The 24,922-nt window shown below is 40.1% G+C and overlaps 1 protein-coding gene across 1 annotated transcript in view; it reads right to left on the minus strand.

Moving 5' to 3' along the window:
* Positions 1 to 24,075, minus strand: part of LOC119730399 (histamine H2 receptor-like) — a 56,682-nt gene extending 32,607 nt beyond the window's left edge. The window contains exon 1 of the mRNA XM_038203274.1: positions 23,960 to 24,075. The gene's annotated coding sequence lies outside the window, so the exon portion shown is untranslated. The remainder of the gene's footprint in view (positions 1 to 23,959) is intronic.
* Positions 24,076 to 24,922: the final 847 nt, after the last annotated feature.

The following is a 24,922-nucleotide window of genomic DNA, read 5'->3' on the forward strand; positions in this document are numbered from 1 at the left end:
TTTTTTGGGGGGGGGGTCTTTTTTGGGGGGGGGTAAATTTGAAATGAAGATACACTGTATATCACTAATAAATCTTCAAGCACCTTATTTTAGTAAGTTATTTCAAAACATTCTTTTGTTTTCAGTAAATTTTTAATGATGTTCAAAATGCCTAAATTCAAAATTGTTCAACAAACTTGTTCTACAACCTTGTTCAAATTGTAGACCCAAATTGTGAATAATAATAAATGCTCTTTTTTCCCCTTCTTTTTTTTGAGGGGGGAGGTTACACTTTATGCTGCTGAATTTTTTTTTGTCTGCCATTAAAAAGAAAGAAAGAAAAGGAACATCAGTGATACACATTTATTTAAATATGTTTGTAATTAAAGTTCCTGGCTACATGGATACAAGATCATAATCTTAGATTCCAGAAATTTCCACATGTGTGTTTGCTAGATCCGGCTCGATTGAGTGGATTCTATTTTTGCTGTGTCCCCTCTAAGGCCAAAAAAAAAGTCTCCGGTTTCTGGTATGCGCGCGCGTCGCCGTAGCCATGCGCGTCGGCAAAATGAAAAAGGTTTTTTTTCAATAAAAGATGATGTCTCAAAACCGCCAAACCCACTGGTTTGACTGGAATCCTGCTGCTGCACAATTTTAACGTGTTTTTAGATGGGGGTATGATCGAGAATAAGCTTTATGTGGACTCTCTGGACTCCCGTACATTTTGCACTAAGTTTAGTCGGGCACCATTTGCAGTCATCAGCCGACATTTGAAGCAAAAAAGTCAGGTAAAAAAAAAAAAAAAGCCGCGTCGCCGCACCACTTTTTGGGCAAGCTCCATACCAGAAACCGGAGACTTTTTTTTTTGGCCTAACCTCATTAAGACACTATTCTCTTAAGTAGGCAGTTTGACAAGAAGGGATCCATTTCTTGGCACAGATTCTAAACATTCCAGATCCAAATCCTACCTTCCGGCCGGTCTACAAATACACACGTTTTAATGCTTTTCCAACGACGACAGGAGACATTTATCAGGAAAGTCCATAACTTGCTATCTCTGCAGGGTTCCACTTCACAGAACCGCATGACACACTACAAATAGGAATGTCCATTCATCTGCTCCAATATTTAACTGCCACTTCTGTTTGGACTGTTTGCCTTCCTCTTGAGTTTTGGGTTCAGTCAACTAGATAACAAGTTAATAATCCTGGCAGCTTGACTACTGTTACATGCTGATCTTTGACATTTGTTTGCTTTGAAAATCAAGGAATCAGATAGACTTACATTGACTTTTATTTACATAAGAAATATTAGGGCTCTCAGCACTTTATAAAAAAAGAAGTTCCCTGATTTTTTTTCTTCTGATATTTCCCCGAGAAATTTCCAAAATTCCACGAGAAATATTTTCACTTAAACAAAGTTGCTGCAAGTTCAAGAGCAACATGTAGCATTTAGCCAATTTCTGTTCCAAGAATCTCCATGCAATTGGGCTCATGAGCTCAGCAACACAAGTTTCTGCTGTAAACTGAGCCTCCATCTATTTCATGGAGACCGTACGGTACCATGTAAGTAAGCACCGCACAAAAAGATGCTTAACCCCAGAGGAAAAAAATTGCTTAAATCAGTGATGTAACAATAGAAATCCCCATGCACGCTCAACTGTTGGCACATCCACGCCATGAAAACTTGCTTAATTAAGCATCTAGGGCTGTGCATCGGAACCGGGTTCCCGACCGCTGATGTCAGGAACCGGTTCAGATTATGGGATCCTGCACCCCTAACCAACTTTTTCAAATTACTTAGTACATGTAACTTCTCGGACAATATAAACAAGTTTTGAATGCCACTTGTGGGAAATTTTCAAATTGAAAACTAGCAGGATACATGGGAAAACAAAAGTAGATTTCACGTTTATGTGCATTTTAACGCGCGAGTTGCAGTTTGCATCGTAAAGCTATAAAGTAAAGCTATAAAGCCCTTCAGACAAATTCTGGGATTTCAATTTTGTGGTTAGGTTTCTTTTACGAGTACCCATTTACCCGTGTTTTACTTCAATAGGCTCCAGTACTACCGGTACATGTATATACTGGTAAAATTATTAGGTTAACAGCGCTATGAAATTGGCCCTCGACTTTCAGTCAACTCTGCACGTGTTCAGCCATGGTGAACTCTAGACAGACATAATTACACAGTACATGTGCTGGTTACATGTTTTATTTGGTCTTCTTCTCAACCAGACCCATTTTGTCTGATTATATCAATCATCCTATTCCACATGACCAACTGTTTGTGGATGGACTCAATTAATAATCTGACCATGGATAGTTCATAACAACAGGGTCTGCACACTATCTGGGACCTGATGAATTTATGTCACGGTGTGCGTGTTTATGGTGTAAATCGAGGATGCACAGGTGCAATATCATCTGTGAATTGAGGACAGGGACCAAATCGAGGATGACCTCGATCAAAAAACGTGTACAAAACCAATGAGAGCTGCTGCAAAAAAGTTGGTATGAACAAAGGAAAAGGAACAATAGAAAATTCTCGATTTACACCATAAACAAAGGTGTGTGTATGTATGCGTTTGTTTATGGTGTAAATCGAGGACACACACATGCAACATCATCGATGAATTGAGGACAGGAGCCAAATCAAGGACTCCTCAGTTAGAAAACCTGTACAAAACCAATGAGAGCTGTATAAACGAGAAAAGTATACACAAAGGAAAAGGGAAGAGGAACAATAGAAAATCCTTGACTTGCACCATAAACAAACATGGGTGGACATGAGTTTTGTTTCTGCATTCAATGGGGGACGTTGAACAACTTAGGACAATAGGGTCCCCAAGTCCCGAGAGGTTCCCAATTTGGATTCGTGTACAAAACATATGGGAGGTCTTCCTAAAAAGTTAGTGCAAAACAAAAGGGGAACAATAGGGGGTCCCCGATTGCAGGCAAACACTGTACACTGCATGTACAATGCAGAATTGATGATTGAGTATGCTGATACAAGTGAATCTTTTTCTAAAGTCTCTATTTCTTCATTTCATCATCATCACTGTTATTCATAAAGCAATGATGACTTGATAAGCTTCACTCAATGTTTCTTCAATAATTGTATAAAGTTCAAAATTGATTTTGAAATCAAAGTATCAACTTACTCTGGAAATTTATCTATTAAGTTATGTTAATTAATGGGGACAGCAGAAAGTCCCCATAACTGTCCTAATTTGCTTAACAATAGAAAAACCTTCCCCATAGTTGATGTACCGGTAGGCCTGCACATTTTGACAACTTGTTGTTTTACACATGTTATTGGTCCAAGAATCTTGCATTTAAGCTCTAAAATGAGAGCACTGTGTCTCCTTCAGATTTATTCATGAATTTTGTATAAATTTCACGTCAAGCATTTTCGGTCCCCGCAAATACCTCGTACAGACGAGTGTATGTCCCCACAACTTTGTAACAGTTTTTGGAGCAACTTAAATTCATAACAACACAATTAGGCCTACATCATAAAGGCTGATTTATTGACATTTTTGATCAAAATCATGTGAGACATTTGCATTTTTACATACCGGTACTCCTTGCATACTGTGGCGGGCGTCCTTCTAAAATGCACCAACAGCAAAAATAATAGCTGCGTATAAAATATTCACGTACAGTAAAATGTGCATGCAGGTTAACCATTTAAGAATCCTATTTCAAGGGGTGTGCATTTACGGGTAGTACAGGAACCAGGTACCCTATTGAAAAAAAAATATGGGTACCCGCACTTAAAGAAACCCTTGAAGCCAACAATTCAAATCTGGAAAGTTGCTGTTCAGATTGTTCGGTGTGGCAATACAGATCGATAGGGTGTAGGCCTATACATGTACCACCATGTGGTGAAAACTGCAACTTTCGCAAGAACCTTAAAGCTTGAAATTGGTTTTGCTTTTCCATGTATCCTGTTTTTCAATTTGAAATTTTCCAACTGACTTTCAAAAAGTTTCTTTTTCATTGATTGAGAAGTTACTAAGTAATTTGCAAAGTTGGTTCCGGATATACTCAATTCCATAAGTTGGAAGCGGTTCCTGACATTAACGGTCGGGTACTCGGGTACAGCCCTATTTCAACACGAGCGATACTGCTAGACTTGAAAACTCCCCACTTGTTTAAAGGGAATATACATCATTTGCTTTTGCTGTAATTTTCAGAAATGGATGGAAATGGGGGGTTGGAAATATATAGCAAATATAGTTACACTGACTTTTTGAGGTTTTGGGTTCGAAAATGCTATAAAAACCAAGAAAAACAATCATTTTCCTGTAGTCTGGTTCCCTGACTCCATTTAAGAAGAAACGGAGCAGTTTACATACATTGGGGAATTGTAAGGTCAGGGAACCAGTCTAGCTGGCTAGTACCCGTTCATAGGTGTGTAATCGATTGCAAACAAGTGTGATGGTCAACTGGGGCCAGTATTTGAAAAAAAGCCAGTTTTTTCCAACGCTGGTCGGCCGATCAGCGTTGGAAATTGATACAAAAATACCACTTTTCTTGAAAATGACAGTATACCAGGTGCCATGATTTTACAGGATGCTTTACACTGTCATTCACTAACAGTCCAGCAAGGTATTTCAAAATGATTTGGTAGTTTTATTTTTTGATGTTTGCAAATGTTGTATTTTCCCTTTAAGTTTTTATTGATGCATCTGTAGACACAATTTTACAAGAGTATGCACGATGCTCAAACACGAAAACAATATGCGAAAGCGCACACATGCTCTGTCAAAAGTTTGATACATGCATACACCTGTTTTTTGTTTTGTTCACTTCTCTAAATAAAACTTTTATAGTGCACTCACAATCCAACCTTTAGCCAGGGACTGATCATGGAGTTACAGCTCCATGGGCTGATCAGCTGCTCAGGAGTAAACAAGCTAGACAGCCTTTGACAGGACGATCCCTTTTTCTGTTTAAAACAAAAAAAGTGATGCCCAAGAATAAAGTCCCCTATCCACTTTCACAAATCCATTTGTGACTTACCAGTAGGATGCAGGTCATTCTGTAAAGTCTCTCGAACCAGGAATGAAGAATGAGTTTAAGATCACTGTCAGTGGCTTTAGAAAATCAACCTGAAATACAATCTGTGCGCGGATTTTAAGAGTGTTCTAGTTAATATCCGAGGCAGATCGTTGGAGCCTGTTGTTTATCTAGAACCGCACCACGTAGGCCTACCGTACTTTGACTGTACGTGTTTGGGTAAAGGACGGCGCAATATAATTTGAGTGCAATAACTGTTAAAGCTAAAATGTACGCACTTAGATTTGTTGGCATGAAATACTGACATGGGCAAAAGCCCACTAGAGATTGGGGTTCGATGAAAAACTACTTTGTTTCTTTTTTGGGTGGGTGCAACATTTTGAAGAAGAAAAAAAGAATTTATATGGGTTGCAAAAACAGCCAGTAAACTGGTTCCGGAAACCCACATTTTGGATCCCGAATAATGAATGCCATCTTTGGATGGAATTTTCTCCCAAAAGTCATCAGTTAACCACCCCCTCCCCCCCCCCCCCAAAAAAAAAAAATTGACAGAAAATGAAAGATGATGAAATAAGCTTTAAGTTGATGTGTGTCTCAAACACCTTGGGGAGTTGTAAGTAGTTTTCATAATTTTTAAAAGTGGGTGTTATTATCACCGAGGTCTATGGCAGTTTATTTACTCGTCTGTAACCAAATGGAAGTTAGGCCATAGAGCTATGGTAGCAGACCAGTAAATAAACTTCCATAGACCCCAATGGTAAATGCTCCTACTTCAAAAATTCGGGAAAAATACTCACAACTCTCCAAGGTGTTCGAGACACACATCAAATTAAAGCTTATTTCATCATCTTTCATTTTCTTTTCAATTTTCGGGGGGTCAACTGATGACTTTTAGGAGAAATTACCATCTGAAGATGATCACCCCTGAAATCCTGAAGCCATCGCCATTTTGAAAAACGATGCCTACACTCCATTGCAAAATAGAGCACTTTTAGGGTCCAAATTACATCCAAATTACACAGAACTTCAAGCTCCCAGTCCTGTGCATGGCTTCCACCCATATTTTTTACAAACCCTCAAGTTCATGGCCCACAGCATGCTCAAATACTGAAGATTTTGAGGGCATGCAAATCGTGATTTGGCCGGCGTAGGCAATTTCGGACCGATTTACTGGTCTGCACCCCTATGGTTAGGCATACAACATTTGAGGGAAGCCTCATCCACACAAGATTAAGTGAATGTTGCTGAATTTAATGTATGTAGAAGCATAGAAGCAAAGACTTGTCAACAAACTTTTGAATGAGAACACAGCATACCGGTACTTGTATATTTACAGGTTTCTATGATAAAGGAATGTTTCACAACGGAAGAAAACATGTTTGGAGTCAATTAGCCAGCAGACTAGAGGTTTTGTTGGGAATGTGATATTAAAAAGACTTGGGATTTTTTCAGTCTATTTTGGGAATACAGTAAATACTGTTCAAGATCTTATATCAATGCTGATTTATATTGAAACTGCCTCGACTTTCAAGAACGTAACCTTATCTTTATTGCCTCAGGGTCCTGGAAACTGGCAAATCAAACACCCCCACACAGCTCATAAATGTGGGTAAAAGCATTCCCACTCTTGTTTATAGATCAATGGCCAGGCAGTTCAAGTACTGTAGGCTACATTACAAATTAACCCTAACGATCCCCAACCAGCTAAACTCCAACACAAGCGTCTGGGGGAGTCCAACTGTTTAGTGCACAGTTTAATAGCACAGGGTTAAACTTGCACACATCTACCGGTATCGAAAAGAAATGATTCCCCCCTTCTCATTAAAAAATTCCCCTCACGATCCTGACCCTAACTGGGTTCATGCCCTCGAGGCGAAAGCATTGTCCTGAGGTCTGAACAGACACGCTTTCACACCCTCTGAATTAAAGCCCTCATCCCAGCAACTACATGCACATGTATGCTACATTTACACGGCACCCAGCCACCCTGCCACATTCAATGGCCTCTATAAAAGGCGTTAAGTTCTTGCCCTGACGCACAGGCACATCTGACAGTAACACCTTCACAGTCTAGTAATTAAGGCCTTATTACCAGGTGGATGCTAGGCAATACATTAAGCATTAATTAATCAAAGATCCTTCGTCTGGTGACGAGCGGAAAACGTGACGCAAACATTTTCCTTGACTGGATTGCTTCTACTGACGTGCTTGTGGACAAGCGTCGTTAAAAGAATTGATGCAGCCATCACTATGTAAATTCGAGTCGGGCTTCGGATGCTCCTCGATTCTCTTGATAATCGATATGAAGTGTGAAAACCGAATTGAGACGTGGGATGATGCAGCTGCAAAAACAAATTCGTGATCTTTCTGACAAACATGCAAAATCTTGTGCTACAGTGTGTGTCACAAGTGACGTTATGACTGCAGCCCCTCGGTTGCTGACGGGTAACTCTACCACCCCCGAAGCATCTTTCTCATGATATTTAATTAAATTGTACTAGACAATCTTCTTTGTAGATTTCAAACGCAATCTTTCAAAGGAAACACAACTTTGCATTGTTCAGTTGCCTTTAATAAGGGAATAAATATGTGCTTGGCTACTTTTAAACACGTTTGTTCAAAACTGGCTTGACTAGAGGCTATGGACTTTGATTATCGGCGAAGCATAATCATAAATATTAATACCTTTCCGTCAAAAGTAAAAACGAGTCAAAAAATCACCTCATTTTTGTGAAAAAAACGTCTGGCCATGTCTTTGATGCTCCTGAAGTGCAAACAGGGACCAATTAAAATTTTGAGCCAGTTTCATATGAAAATTGTACTCCTACAAAATCTGGGCCCAATTTCATAGCACTGCTTAAAGGGAATATACAACATTTGCAAACATCGAAAAACAAAACTACCAAGTTTTTGCGAAATACCTTAATAGGATGTTGGTAAATGACAGTCTAAAGCATCCTGTAAAATTATGGCACCTGGTATACTGTCATTTTCAAGAAAAGTGGTATTTTTGTATCAATTTCCAACGCTGATCGGCCGATCAGTGTTGGAAACAACTGGCTTTTTTTCAAATACCGGCCCCAATTGACCATTGCACTTGTTTGCAATCGATTACAAACCTATGAACGGGTACGAGCCAGCTAGACTGGTTCCCTGACCTTACAATTCCCCAATGTATGTAAACTGCTCTGTTTCTTCTTATATGGAGTCAGGGAACCAGACTACAGGAAAATGATCGTTTTTCTTGGTTTTTATAGCATTTTCAAACCCAAAACCTTCAAAAAGTCAGTGCATCTATATTTGCTTCATATTTCCAACCCCCCAATTCCATCCATTTCTGAAAATTACAGCAAAAGCAAATGATGTATATTCCCTTTAACAGTAAGCAGAAAAGTTGTGCTTACTATAGCAGAAAATCATGCTGCTGCTTACCGGTAAGCACTATTTCATGCCGTGAATGTGCTTACAGTTGCGCGCACATGGAGATTTCTATTGTTACGTCACTGATTTAAGCAAAGTTTTCTTCTGAGGTTAAGCCTGCTTTTGCTGTGCTTACTGCTTAACGGTCCCTATGAAATAGATGGAGGCTCGGTAAGCACAAAGTCGGCTGTTAAGCAGCGCTATGAAATTGGGCCCTGGTCTCTTAATTTTATGTAGACTCTAACCCTCACACATGATCTGTCAATGTCCCTTACTGGATTGGCAAGGTGAGGTGCTTACAAAGTGACTGGAGTGCTGTGGCCTTGTGGTTAAAGGGAACATGAAATAAAATTTTGATTGCATTTTTTTTGCTTAAATCAATAAAGGATGATGTTCTTAACAATATTTTGTGCACTGGATTCGTGGTCTGTGGGTAAAGCTGCAGGTTGTGGCCCCGGTTCGAGTCCAGCCTGGGGTCATGGTGCATGTGCCCTTGGGCAAGGCACTTTGTCACTCATTGCTTCTCTCCAACCAGAGATGGTTATTGTGATTGAAGTAGCCTCCTTGCGCCTAATAACAGGCTGAATGGAGCTGTATACTCCCCAGGGAGCTGAGATAATATTTGGAATGTTTCATGGGCCCAATGAGCAGGGGTAATAAATAATGATGTAGCACTTGGTAGTCCTAATGGATACGCACGCTTTATACAGGTAAATTTCCTCAAACCATACTCACAGCAACTTAGGTTTCGAAAAAACCCTTGGTTGAAATATGAAGTACCTGATATTCTTAAAAGCACACCCTGTCCCCAAAGGTTCTTCAGCAAGCATATTACAAAGTTTACTCTGGACTTGTTCGAAGCATGGCATATTTGCTGGGCAGTACTTAGCCAGCTTAATGGAAACCCTCAGAGATTGGATACAAAAAACTGAAGATTGTTTACAAGACAAACAGCGATAGTGATATGATGGTCGTGACTGATGATAAGTTGTGTACATTATTCCTCGTTAAGCTACTCATCCACAAGGCAGACGTAGAAAAAAGGGGAAGAGGTAGAAAAATAAACAGTGGCAACAAATATTTGGGAATCTTCTCCGTGCATGGCACAGGTACATGTGGTAATGGATCAAAAGTAGTAGTCACTATAATAAAGCTCATCCAGGAAACAGTTGGCTGGCACAAATGGGACTTAACTCAATTCCCAATGGTAAGAGTTCAGTATACTGTTGCGCCCCATATCACCCCCTAGAGCTACCATAGATTCCTATCTAAATTCCTTCTATGATATTACTATTTAGCCACAGACTGAGGCAGTACAAGGCTACAAGCGCCAACTTAACTCTATTACAGGACAACTACATTATGTATGCTTTCTTATTCCCAAGCTTGAAAATTCACTTTATATTCAAGTGACTTTTTACTCCCACCGACTGAAATTATAGTCAGAGTATCACCAGTTATCCACAGAGCCCAGTCTCCTGTCCAATGTCTGATAAAAAAAAGCATGCTGACATCATTTCATTCCGAAATCAGGACTATAAGACCATGATTTGTCAATTTCAATGCCACATTTTTGTAATACAACAACCTGTACAAAAGTGCTACTCATCGTGGCTGTGATGTTTACGCTCGCGGGGAGCTCGAATTACGCGCGTACAGAAGGCACCTGCTGATTGGTCAGTTTCTCGAGGTCATACGCAGTCTAGTTGCATAATTAATCGCCGAATCTGTTTACATATCATAGACAACGGTCGGTTTTGTCTTAAAGCTGACTATGCGTGTTAGCCAGTCTTAAAGCTCTGTTTAGTCGGTCTACATTAAGTTAGACCATTGCAATGACACAGAGTGTCATTGCAATGGGACCTGATGGTGTCACTGGAAGGGTTCTGAAACTCTGCTGGAAGGAGCTATCAACTGTTTTTCATAGGCTCTTTCAGTGGTCTTTGGACTGTAGTGTTATTCCTAAGCTGTGGAAAACCGCAACAATTATCCCCATTCCTAAAATACCCAAACCAGTAGTACTAAATGATTTCAGACCAGTAGCTCTAACATCAGTAGCTATGAAATGCCTGGAGAAAATTATCAAGGAGGTTTTGCTTGTCCAGACAAAAGAATTTGTTGACCCATTTCAATTTGCTTTTTGTCCTAAACGTGGTGTAGATGATGCTGTTCTAACATTTATGCATGCTATTTATGAACATCTAGATAGACCCAAAAATTATGTTAGGACTCTTTTTGTAGATTTTTCATCTGCATTTAATACGATTCAACCACATGTTTTGGTTAAGAAACTACAGGGTATGAACGTCAACCCCCAGATTTCTTTGTGGATTAGCAAATTTTTGTTAGATCGTGTACAGAGAGTTAAGTTTTCGAACTCCTTTTCAGATACAATTAGCATAAGTACTGGAGCTCCCCAAGGCTGTATGCTTTCCCCTGTCTTGTTTTCTCTCTACACAAGTGATTATAGGAGCGGTAACATGTCTTGCCCTGTGATTAAGTATGCTGATGACACTGCACTTACCGGTAAAATCTCTTCAAATGATGAAACTTTTTATCGTTGTGAAATTGATAATTTTTTGAATTGGTGTAGTCAGAATTTTCTAGTTCTAAATGTAGAAAAGACCAAAGAAGTTGTATTTGATTTTCGGAAGACTGAGAGTAACATCGAACCAATTTTTATCCATGGCCAAGAAATTGAGAGAGTGACAGAATACAAATACCTTGGAACGATTATAGACAACCAATTAAACTGGAATGGAAACACTCACAAAATAGTCTCTAAAGCTAATCAGCGGATGTTTTTTATCAGAAAGCTCAAATCCTTTAAGGTGTGCAGAGAACTACTTCATCTGTTTTACCAGAGTGTGATTCAATCTGTAATGACATTTTGTATATGTGTGTGGCATGGCTCTCTAATGGTTAGGAATGCATATAGGCTCGAACGTGTAACCAAAACTGCTGCTAAGGTGATTGGTATGGATGTTGGAGACCTTCGTGTCATCTTTCAGGAGGTAACATTGAAAAAACTCAAGTCAATCATGCGGGACTCCACCCACCCAATTCATCGCCTGGTAACTGTGCAAAAATCTGGGAGAGTCAGGCCTCCACGTACAAATACACAACGTTTTAGAAGATCATTTTTGCCCAACTCATGCCACCTTTTTAATTCCACTTTTAAAAGATGATTTTATCTTTTTAAATAAATCATGCTTCCACGTACAAATACACAGCGCTTTTAAAGAGATCTACTTGCCCAAGTCATACCACATTTTAATTAATTAATTATCACTTTTAAAAGATGATTTATCATTTTAAATCGGACTGTATAATGGTGTACTCGTTTGTATTCATATTGTGTTTGAGTGTGATTGTAAGCTGTTTTGATAAATTGTTGTGGATTTGTCTTGTCTTTTAAACTGTTTTGAACACACGGGGTGTTGATTTTCATGTTTTTAATCATGATGGTTAATAATAAATTGAATTGAAATTGAATTGAATTGAATTGAATTGAATTGAGTAAGTGTTAAAGCTAGAGTCCATCATTTGCAGCCATCCGAAAAGTAACCGGCGTAATTATTGTTGAAAAACATACTTGGTTGAAAGATAGTAAGGGAACTAAACTCCCTGTGAAATTATTCTTTCTGGGAAGCTGTCATTTTGAAGTAATCAACGAAAGAAGGCATTTCCAACGGTGATTCTTAAGAAGCACCGTAGGAAAATTTAAATTAGTAGTTCGTTTTGTTATTCAGCGCAGCGCGCACAAGTATTGGAACGACGCACACGCGCGCGCGGTTGTTATAATTCGTCGGATCAGTGCGCGACGTCGCGTATAGCTGCAATTCAAAACAATTCAAAACATGATTCAGTAACTTTTGATTTGAAATTGAGATCTTAGAATGCTGTTTTTCTCGGAATGTACAGCTGAAGCTTAGCTGAAACTTCATCAGGTTAGTTGCTCAGTGTCCTTCATTAGATTTTGAACTCTTTTGTTGCTTTAAACGAACAAAATGCACAAATTACAAATGATGGACTGTAGCTTTAAGACAGTTTTAAAGTAGTTAGCCTGGGTTGGGCTGGCTAAAAACGGTCTATACTTGGGATTTTCTTTTATTTATTTGTTTTGAAAAATTTGTTCCCTGAAATATAGTACTTGTCCGTAGAATGGCTTTTCAGTTGATGATCTGAGTGGCTATCAATCAGAGCCACATTTCCAGCCTCCGTGAAGGCTGGATGGCGGGCGTGGTTTGCTCAAGGCCTTTTCTGTAGTTGCCATTACAAGATAATCTCGCCATTTTGTACGACAGTACGAACGTATAGACCTTTCTTTTGTTTGTAAACGTTGGCGCCATTTTATATGGGCTGCCGCAAGCGCATAAATTGAAGCCGTGGTTGGCAACATATTTTTCCGAAAAAAGCCTCATAACACCATCAATACTTAGCAAAAAGGCATAGGAATTATTTTGTAGCTTTGTTGACAATGTTGTATTTCCAATAATCAAATAATATTTTGATTATCTGTAATAACTCTTCTTCATTTCTGCAGTGTTGGACCTTCCATAGTTTTGCAGCCTGTGGTTGGCAAAATGTGCAGTTTGCCAACCAAGCGTAGCAAGGTCTATTCGGAACAATGGTTTAATTTGTTCGTGAATCATTACTCTTAGCTGGCTTAGTAAAGACTGGCTTATTACAATGGGCTAAGTGTCGCGTCTAATTATCCAAGACCATCTACATGTAAATTAAGGCCGGCTAACATCGGACTGCATGGTTAAGTCAGCCGACTAAGAAAGGGGTATTGCAATCTTGAATATTTTTTAGATCAAGTTTTCAATCAAGTTTCCACTTGATTGCCCCCCCCCCCCCCCTGCATATCAATCGACAATATAAGAGCGATTTTTCCCTCTAAATTGTCTGATCCCTAGTTACACTTTTTTAAAGAGTGTACCGGTAGACGTCTGCCATTTACACAAATTTTTGGGAAACAAATACTAGAGGGGTGAGTTGCCAGTGGGGTGGACAATAAAACTACATGTAAGTTGGTATTACATACATGGATTTCCCTACGCTATTTCCAACCATGGTTGGCCAACCATCGCTGCAGAAAACTGGCTTTCTATTCAATTACTGCCCCTAATTGTCCAAATTTGGTTGATCCACGTTTTGTTTGTAATCAGTACATATCTGCGAACAACCGCAAGCCGGCTAGTCTGGTTCCCTTGCCTGACGATTCCCCGAGTGTAGGTCTATAAATTGTTCTATTTCATCTGAAGCCTCTGGTCTGGGAACCCGACCACAAAAACTGCGGGTTTTTTTTTTTTTCGCTTTTTATTCCTACATCCATAAACACAAAACTTTAAACAGCTCAGTGGAACAATATTTGCTATAGAAAAAGCAAACCCCAAATTCATCCTTTTCTGAATATTACAGCAAAAGCAAATGTTGTATTAACTTTTAAGTTTACCTTGCAGTAATTGGATGGAAATATGAAGCAAGATTCAAGAGCAACTACGTGCAAGTGTCAGATTAGTATTCTTTTGTAAGCAATGATGCGTATGATTAACTTTTCTACGACCTGTGATATCAGCAGCCGATGAATAGAAATTGTCAGACAAGAGTTCTTTTCTACTTCACAGCCCCAGTGTTTGTTTAACTTGAGCAATATTTGGTTTTGTAAATTAGAACTGTTAGGTGTGTTTGTAAACCACTTTTACATGCCCTTCTTGCACTTGTTTGCACCATACATTTACTGCAGATGCACGCATGTACCAGCTTGCAGTTGCACACATGTGATACCGATGAATAGAAATTGTCAGACAAGAGTTCTTTTCTACTTAACAACCCCAGTGTTTGTTTGTTAACTTGTTGAACAATATTTGGTTTTGTAAATAGAAATGTTAGGTGTGTTTGTAAACCATTTTTACTTGCCCTTCTTGCACTTGTTTGCACCATACATTTACTGCAGATGCACGCATGTACCAGCGTTTTGTTTATGTACTAGTTGTAGTGAGTTTACATTTAATTAACAATCCAGTTGGACTAATTTATCGGCTTGACTCTGTCACGACATTGAGGTCTATGTACTATGAGACACCTTATAATATTAGTTTTGGCTTATGCCAAGAATACATACAGAATGAAATTAAATTTTCAATTCCCATATTCAATTGTAATTTTGTGCAAACCCGAACCAAAACCGAAACTGACCCAAATCGAAACCGACTTCGGTTTGGATCGGGTCGGATATTTCATCATTTCAGTTGGGTCTGGTCAGTTTCGGTATATTTGTGTCGGGTCAGGTTGGTTTAAAAGCCATCTTGTGAAAAACCCAAAATAACCCCCCCCCCCCCCCAAAAAAATGACACAGTTCGGAAATTCACATGGTGCGATATTATTGCAGAGTCACTGTGCCAGGTACTGCGCACGTACTATCGCGTCAACCCACAGTGCAATTGTACATGTGTTTTGCTGTCTACCATGCACAGTCTAGTATACCATGTAGGCCCACCGGTACACGTAGGCCATGCTAGGAGTGTTCGCCATACCGTTTGGTATGATTCTTTACTGAGAGACAACGATTTTGAAAAAATTCACACGACGCAGATAAGTTCAGGCACAAAATGCGGACACAATGTTCATGAAATATAGAAAAATTTGCCCAAGCCAACTATTCAGGGTTTTTTTCAGGTCCGTTTGGTTTCAGATTGGGTTGGGTTGGTTTTTCCTTGAAGTTTTGTTCGGTTGGGTCGGGTCAGATTTGTGATGGACTGGCACCCCATGCAGGGGGAATACAAATAGTCGTTTCATGCCAATGAAACTGGAGATAAATGCTGGCCTGCTGGGCCATATTGGCTCATGACAGACTTTACTACATACCCAGTACCGGTACTTACATGGAGTAATAGGCAGGATGGTTCGGAACAGTGACTATTAAATGGGTTCAGATTCCATTTTCCGGTTGAGTTATTCCATGCTAAACCTTCTACTTTTTTAGTTGTCCATACCTTTCTGATTTTGGTAGCTTACATTAGGCCCAAAAAAAATAGTTCTGCTTCCGACTAAATGGGAAATGAAAATAGGATATAGGTAGGTAGGGAATTTTTGTTTGGGGGGGGCCAATTTTTTTGTGTACGATCATATGGAGGCGTCTGCGTGTAGTCAAGGGTAAAAGGTAGAAATTGATGGTTTTGGTTGTTTTTTTTCTCATTTTTCCAATAAAAAAAATTAGGGTAGGGGCCGTCAGAATAGGGTAGGTAGGGAAACTGGAAGCAGAGTTATAATATTTTTTTTGGCCTCATTTTCTCTCATCTATCACAGAATTCCGCAATCACTGCCACCATGGATGTACGGTGTGTGTCGTACATTATGTATGTGTACTGATCCAGAGGAACACGGGTCAAATGCTTCTATTTGGACACCCTTCCCCCAGGCCAAGCCTTTTGAAGAGTTTTCAGACATTGTTAATGCTAAGTCCTCTTTTATCCTGCCAAACTCGTTAAGAGATTCATACCACAGTTGGCACAATGTTCAGGGTCATGTGGTGCAAACTGATGTCCAACTCCAATTTAACATGTTATTATTAGAGGCAATAAGCCACAGTTTATTCAGTAATATATCCTCATCTCTGCTGAAAATCAAGTTTACGCCAGACAATTTGTAGAGGGAAGGGTAGCATGTACATGTTATTAGTGGACCACACCAGAGTCCATACCAATTAATGAAGAAAATTCACTTGTAGATAAACCTGCACCCTTTCTGATACTTAAAGGTAATGTACGAACATTTGTAAAAATGTGGAAACAGACCTACGATTAAATGCGACAAATCTTTCTCAAAGTAAAAATCAGGTTGGTACTTAAAATACCCTGTGAAATTATTCCGCCTGAAAAAATATCATTCAGTTCTATGAAAACAATAATTGAAGGCGGTTTAAAAAAGTGTGCATGAGGGCACACTTTTTAAATGTGTTCTAGCATCCGAATCCAGTTACGAATCCCACAAAGTGTGCAAATTATGTTTTCTGTTTTCCCAAAGTGTATGCTCGCCAGCAAAAAAAGCAAATGATCTTGGGATTATATAGTGACTTTAATATTCTCCAAGATTAATGAATATTATTAATCTTGCAGGATTATGGAAGGTATTAAGAGACAAGCAATTTGTACTAAAGCTGGAGCTTGATTTCCTTAGAGAGTTATTCATAGAGCATTTAATATGGGTTAAGTTATGGGTGAAATTTATGAACAGGTGCAATTGCCCTTAAGAATTACAATAAGAATCCCTGCACACAGAAAAGCATCAGAGGTCAGCTAAAATTCCTCCAAACACAAACACTGTACATTGTATGGGTGTCCTTTCTTTATTATGTACCTTGCAAGATTCAACTCGTGTGAAACTATTATGTTCTATGAATAACTGCCATAGATGTGGACATATGTTTTTCGACTGCAGAAGAACTTTAAGCATTTATTTCACCTAAATGCATGTAGGCCTGTATATGTGTAAACTTTGAACAGTACATACATGTAAAGTTGATTTAAGTGTGTAAAATGTAGGCCTAATTGAAATAATTGAGTTTGTTAAAGGGAAGATACATCATTTGCAAACATCAAAAAACGAATTGATGAAATTATCACGAAATACATGTACCTTACTGGATTGTTAGGGAATGACAGATAAAGCATACTGTACAATCGTGGCTCCTGGTGTGCTGACATTTTCAACAAAAATTTATTTTTCCAACCAGCGTTGGAGAAAACTGACTTTTTTCAAAACTGCTCCTAATTTGTCATATTTAGTTATTCCGCAATTTCGTAGCAATGGATTACACACCAGTGAAGGTGTACAAGCCTGCTAGACTGATTCTCTTACCTTACAATTCCCCCAAAGACTGCTTGGTTAATTTAACGATTGGCAAGATACTTGTGTATCGGGAAACTTCAATGCTCATGGGAGTATGGACGTGCTAAGCCAAAAAGTCCGGCTTCTGTACATTGTGGGTTTGCATAGACTTGTTGGAGGAGAGTTGGGATGGGGCGGGCTCGTTTCCGATATTTCTTGGCATTGAAGAGCAGGTTTTTTTGTGGTGAGGTCTGAAACCCCACGGATGATATTTGACAACAGTAGCTGTCTTGTTGATCTCCAATGAAGGTTGTGACGTCAGAGGTGCTGCAGACTTGGTGAATTCTGGCTTTGGTGTTGTGAAACTTGTGTTCCTCACCAAGCAGCGCTGACTTGCAAAATCCTCCACCGACCATTCTGTGTACATGTACATGTATAAAGCCCGCTATGCACAGCATCCACATGTTGCCTTTGCCACCTCAGTGGGTTCCAGGAATACCGGTAGGTCCTGGAATAGGTCAGTGTACTTCTAAATCAGGCTATCCAGAAAAAGAACCCTAGCTGCAATTTCATGTTTATCCGATAATTTACTAAGAGTGCCTTGTTTTCGCCGGTGTTGGGTTGGTCATGTGATATTTTTGTGCCAGTACTTGAATGTCTCTGTGTTTTTGATGTCCATGTTGTTGATTTGAATAACTGTGGACGGATAGGGGGTATTGGGGTTGATTGTTGTGAAGTTTGATGCATCATCGTCTCAGCCTTTGTGAGATCTCGAGACCGATGGGTGTTTCTAATGACCAAATGGCTTTAGGATTTAATGGGAAAATTTATGAATGTTGTATGGCAACATGACGAGTGTGGATACAAATTACAATAACCGTTTGTAACATATTTTGAATTATCGAACAATGAACACTAAATGTTTGTTACAGTTAAAAAAATAATAGACAAGGTGTTAACGGGCATGAAGAATGGATAAAAGGTTCAAATTCCGTGTCAAATCTGCAATCATTGTGCTTGAAATTACATTACGACCATTAAAATAGATGGGTTTTTTTCTTCAAAGTATCCCTTGTGTAAATTGAAACTTGCTGGCAGATATTTTCCTGGAGTGTACTCCAAGGGCAGTTCTAGGAAATAACAGGGTATTAAAAAAAAAAAATTTAGTTAATAGCAATTATGGAGAAGTTATTTTATAAAGTCGTTAACCTCAGACAAAAGTTCAATAGATTCTAAAAAAAACCTCTGAAAAAAGGCTTTTCATCAAGTCAGCGGCTGGGCTTTATTGTCCAAAATCCCGCAAATTCCCCCATATTCTCTGTGTAGATTTTTTAAGGCGGTAGGGGTTTGGGAACAATGTTATTTGAAGGGAATATATAACATTTGCAAACATCGAAAAAATAAATCTACCAAGTTTTTCCAAAATACCTTACTAGGATGTTGGTAAATGACAGTCTCAAGCATCCTGTAAAATTATGGCACCTGGTGTGAAGTCATTTTCAAGAAAATGGTATTTTTGTATACATATCCAACAGTGGTCGGCCGACCACCGTTGGAAAAACCTAACTATTTTTCAACTACTGCTCTAAATTTACCATTTTTTTTTTCAGTCCAAATTTTGTTTGCTATTGATTACATGTTCATGAACGGGTGCAGGTCAGCTAGACTGGTTCCCTTACCTTACAATTTTCCGGCATCTATAAATTGATCCATTTTATCCTTAGTGAAGTCAGGAAAACCAGACTACTTGAACCTTTTTGTTTTTCTTGGTTTTTCCAGCATTTTTGAACACAAAACTTCAAACATATATCAGTGTAACAATATTTGATGTATTACTAACCCCTCAAATAGTTCATTTCTGAAAATTACAGCAAAAGCCAATGATGTACATTCCCTTTAATTTAATCACAACTTGTTTGCTGCATGTGACATTTTTTTTGTTGTTGATTGACAGGGTCAATGTGTGCATGAAAATGTGATGGGAGTGACTTTGCTAATGAGTTTTGTACGGCAAACTACTACCGTACATGTATTAAAGCTACAATTACAATATTTTCATAATTACCACCATTGTTGGCAGAGCTAACAATGTCAATACAATCGCCTAGGAGGCAATACAGATGGCTGGCTGAAATTGCAATCCAATTGGGAATTGGATATGATGAGCTACTCAGCTCGTACATTGTAAATTATACCGGTACTGCGTGTGGGTACTTTGCGTGGATATTAAATTATTAAACAGAAAAACAAAACAAAGGTGAGAGTGAGACTGAGCATACATTTAGGTTACATTTCGATTTTCAGACCTGGAATACATTTCAATTTGAAATAAAAGTGTGTGTTTATAAGCATCATCAACTGGTGTTTTCACAGAAAAAAAGACTCAGTTTTACATGTAGTGCAGGGATAAGATACTACACGACACAATTCAGTTTGTGAAAAATATGCCCCAAATTATTTCAATAGATATTTTCCCAGAGATTGAGTTTCATTGAAAACTGGTTAAACAAAAGTAAAAACTGGTAGCCTAAGGAACCTAGATACCAAACAAATTATGAAATATTTTGTTTCCATGGAACTTAGATTCTTTGCTAAATTTACCCACTCAGGCTAATTGCCAATATCTCCATCCCCTCTCCACCGCTGGTAAAAAAAAACCTGTTTTTTTCTGAAATAAAACAAGGTATCATCTTTTGTCTTGTTTGTCCTAGTCACTTTCAACTTAGCAAGGTATGGGAAAAAACTGAAGAAAATACTAGCTCATCTTTTACCCTTTATACGCAACATCCACAAACGTATCTAATTGGCCCATTAGTGTGGAAATGCCCCAATACTTGCTGAAAATCCCCATCAGGATTTAGTGATCACTGGATCAGGAGATCCTTGAAACAGTTTCAAGGTTTTGAGACGTCCTTGTTGTATTGTATTACGTGCAAATCCCTGCTCAAGGCATTTAATCAGTACATCATGCCTTCCACACACCTCTCTGCTGGGTCTTATCTTATTTATTATTTATTCAGTTAAAACCTGCTATTACCAAGGGCCCCTTAAACTAGTTGACATACATTAAAAGTGGTCTTTGTCAATAAACCCTGAATATGTGTAAAGTTCCTCAACTTCCAAGTATTTCATTCACAGCTGGGCGGATCCATACATGTTTGCTGACAGCTAAAGCTGGTGGCCATACATAATAACCTGTCTGTTCCTTGCTCTATATTCAAACCCCATATGATTCTGGTTGCACATCTTTATACCCCCCCCCCCCCCCCCCGAAAAAAATATTCAATAATACTATAGTATTATAGCTAAAAGTAAAATGCTATATTTGCAATGTAGAAAGAAATCTTGTAAGAACTTATAAAGCTTGCACATTGTTCCTCCTTCAACTCCAGCTCACACAATTTACAAATCAACTGATATCTAAACAGTCACAGACAGTCAAAAAAACCAGTCCTATTCCCGTGCCATGCCTTTTAGTTTTACAGTCAGTCAGATTATATTTCTAGCAAGCACTGTGACTAGTCAAATCTAATTATTTCAACAGACAAGTGCCTGGCACTGGTATTAAAGTAGCACAGCTGGCTTAGTCAAAGCATCAGGTTGCATAACAGTCACAGCCAGTCAAGCCTGTTTTAACTTTTATGTAAGCTGAAAAAAAGTAAAACTGCTGCAAACTGCTTACTGACTGGATGGACCTGAAATATATAAATCTTAAAATTAATGTGGCCTGACGAGGCCACATTGATGAGGCCCACCGCCAGTTGGATAATCGCACTAACTATACCCGCCTTGACTCTGACCCCACAGGCACTTTCTGTCAAGTTATACAACAGGTACTTGACGATATGCGATCACGTGACCAGTTGTCGAAGAAAGCTCACAAATTTCTTTCTCCCTGTGATTGTAGGACTGCCAGATTTTACCTGCTACCCAAGATTCACAAGGCTGGCAACCCCGGTAGACCCATCATCTCCGGTAATGGCTCACCCACAGAACGCATCTCCCTGTTCATTGACAGTTTTCTCAAACCCCTTGTCCCACAGATTTCGTCATACATTCACGACACCCCAGACTTCCTACGCAAGCTTGAAGGAATCAAGGACCAGATTCCCAGCACAGCCATCATTGGGACTTTCGACGTCTCATCTCTGTACACCAACATCCCACATGAGGAGGGAGTTCGAGCTTGCTCCTTGGCTCTGGCCAAGGCAGGACACACGACTCCTCCCATCAGTGATGTTGGCACCCTCATGAGACTTATACTAACGAAGAACAATTTTTCCTTCCTTGGTGAACACTATCTACAGGTACACGGCACTGCAATGGGCACTCGCATGGCCCCGTCGATGGCTTGCCTCTTCATGGGTGACCTCGAAGAACGCATTTTTGCCTCGGCCCCATGTCGCCCTTGGATCTGGTGGAGATATATTGATGATGTTTTCTTCATCTGGACCAGTGATGAGGACAGTCTCTTGACCTTCACTAACCACATCAATTCCTTCCACAGAACCATCAAATTCACATCGGAGTTCTCGGCTCACCAAACCCACTTTCTGGATGTCACCGTCCGCAAGCAAGGCAACTCACTAACCACTGACCTGTATTCCAAACCCACAGACACCCACCAGTACCTCCACTCCTCCAGCTGTCACCCCAGGCACTGCAAAACTGGCATAGCGTTTAGCCAGGCACTCAGACTCAGAAGAATTTGTTCTAATGATTCTGATTTCTCCCGCCATACACAGATACTGAAGAACAACTTGGTGGCCAGGGGTCACAGCTCTCGCCAAGTTCATCGTGCCATTGCCAGAGCTAAATCTATCCCCAGAAATCAAGCTCTCACGGGAAAGGCCCCTGATGCCATGGCCAAACCCATGATTCCCTTGGTTACCACGTTTCACCCCAATCTCCCTCCCCTCCGCAAAATCACTAATGACAATCATCATATCCTCCATACTTCAGATCGCCTTGCCCGCGCCATCCCCAACGGCCCCACATTGGCTTACAGGCGTCCTCAAAATCTACGGGACTTGATTGTTCGAGCTGAAGTCCCATCCTTAGATGCATCCCCTCCCACCCAGCATGGTACTTTCAAGTGCAGTTCCAGATGTGTTGTCTGCCAGATTCATATCCAGGAGTCTGACTCCTTTTCTGGCCACTCTTCTGTCACTACCCACAGAACCATTGGTAACATCACTTGTAACACCTCTAATGTCATATATCTCATTTCTTGCAGGGTCTGTGGAGTGCAGTATGTAGGTGAGACTAAGAATACGCTCAAGAAGCGTTTCTATGCCCATCGGTCAACGGTCAACACCAAGAAACTAGACACCCCTGTTGGTCATCACTTCAACCTGCCTAACCACTCCATTTCTGATATGATTTTGCAGGGCATTGAATCTCTTGGCCATCGCAAAGAGTCAGTTCGCCTCAGCAGAGAGAAGGTGTGGATGAATCGTCTTCGAACTATTCAACCACATGGTCTCAACATCCAACTTGGAAATGATTAATCCTTTTCTTCCTCCATTGTCCTCTGTTACAGATAATCCATCTGGTCTTCCTTGTTTGTGTTAACACATCTCCCGCCATCTTTCATCCCTTTCCACCTCTATACTGTCCCCCCCCCCCCCCCCCGCATCATCCCTTCACGCTCACACTCTTTTGTCCGTTCCCACTCCCTGTGACCTTTGATCCTTCCCCTTTCTGGTCCCTCCCCTGTTTACACCAGACCCTTTGTTTCTTTGTTCTCTCATCCACCCTCCCCTGCATCTTTCCACACCTTTCCCTCCTAATCCTCCTTTTGTGTTTCTTCTTTCAGCCCTGCATGTTTGTGTGCACCCCCATGTTAATGTATGTATCTCTGTCATTTCTGTTTTAGCCTCTGAAGAAGAACTTGCTAAGTTCGCAACGTCAGGCCACATTAATTTTAAGATTTTTATGTAAGCTGGGAGCTCTTAACTGTTTAAAACAGTCACTTGATTGATTTTGGCTGAAAGGACAATTTGGCACAGAATGTATGTTTGCAAACATAACTCGGCAATATTTAAAACCAGTGGTGTAGCCACGGGGGGTGGGGCGTGGGGCATGGGGGGGGGGGGGGCAACAGCCCCCCCATGAAACCTTGTCGCCCCCCAGTTGCCCCCCCACTGAGATTTTGAGTTTCTAAAACAAATATCATTGATCTACATGACGCCCCCATGAAATGTTCCAGCCCCCCCCCCCAGCGCCGCCCCCCCCCCCCCCACCCCCCACTGAAAAATTCCTGGCTACGCCACTGTTAATACTTACTAAAAATCAAAAGTTGTAGCGCTATAAAACATCAAAAGAAAACGTTTTACACAACCCAAAACGCCCACTTTAATTTAGGCCTATCAAAACATTCACGATGACTTGCCATTCATCGGTAGTAAAGTCATGATGAAGAAGTGGTATCCAAACACTGCATATTCTTCACTAAAACTACGAGTGAATGGGCAGTGCCTGTTACGAAACAACAATATCAATGCACCAGCGGCCGACGACTACCGCCGTGTTCTGTGGCGTTAGCCCCCATGTGTCCCCGTTCTAGACGACCCTGTGAACAACTGAAGTCCTATGGTTAATTTGTTTACAACCTTCTGGACCGTGCTTACTCCATTGTTTCGAATAGGATTGATCTATATAAAAAGGACTAACATAACGAATTTAAGTATACTCACGATCTATTCACTTCACTTTGATGTGGGATAGTTCCAAGGTGGTTTTTCATCAAGTTGATCGTGGAAGAAAGTTGTGATGTGATGCGATCATCACGTTCGGATCGTATGTGCGCACCGTACCGCATAACAACAGCTGTTCAACCTCATCATATCAACACGTGCCGCCGTGCCGCGCCGCTAACTGTTTTGTTAGTCTTGGCCGAAGACTGGACTTCTTTGGCAAGCGCAGCCAGCGGCATGATAGACATGAGCGGTGATCGGTGGATTTAAGGAACATTAACCAATAAAGTCTTTGACCAAGACTATCTCACCGTAAATGCGGCGGATTTCCAGTGGGCGTGTCCCCCCGTTCCCCCATCAGCTCTACCTGTTCTCTTATAAATCCTCAAACTTCTTTTACAAAATTAATACAATAAATACAAAATACAGCGTCTTTCCTGAGCGTCATTGAATTTCCAATTAGACCCTTTTCCAGCTGTCATTGCCGACCTAGTGCATGTAGTGCGGGTTTTGGTAGTAGATTCACTGTGTGGGAATAAAATAACAAAACGGCAACTCCAATTTACCACAAAGGAACAAAATCATCCCTCAATGTTCAAGTCTGATGCATGTATACGTATATGCAATATAGTCAGAGGAAAGTGTATTATTTCCCAATTTTTAAAGGTGGAGGGTCCTTTTCCTTGCCTTGTAGTGATATCAGAGACACGAGGAAATACCATGGCACATAATTCACAAAATGGGGAAAATCCCAATCAGCTTAAATTCCATTATTAACGTCATGCATCACTCAGATTTGCAAATTAACCTTGATTCACTGCTTTGAGCCTTGAATTGATCTTTCTATGCATTGACTGCAACGTTTATCATCCGACCCGCCCCTTGACAAATCTTGGTTTTCCACCCCCCCCCCCCCTCCCCAATGCCTGCCTTTTTGAATATTCTGGATCCGCCACTGAAATC

The sequence above is a fragment of the Patiria miniata genome, unplaced genomic scaffold (assembly GCF_015706575.1).
Source record: "Patiria miniata isolate m_02_andy unplaced genomic scaffold, ASM1570657v1 HiC_scaffold_22, whole genome shotgun sequence".
NCBI classification, from domain to species: domain Eukaryota; kingdom Metazoa; phylum Echinodermata; class Asteroidea; order Valvatida; family Asterinidae; genus Patiria; species Patiria miniata.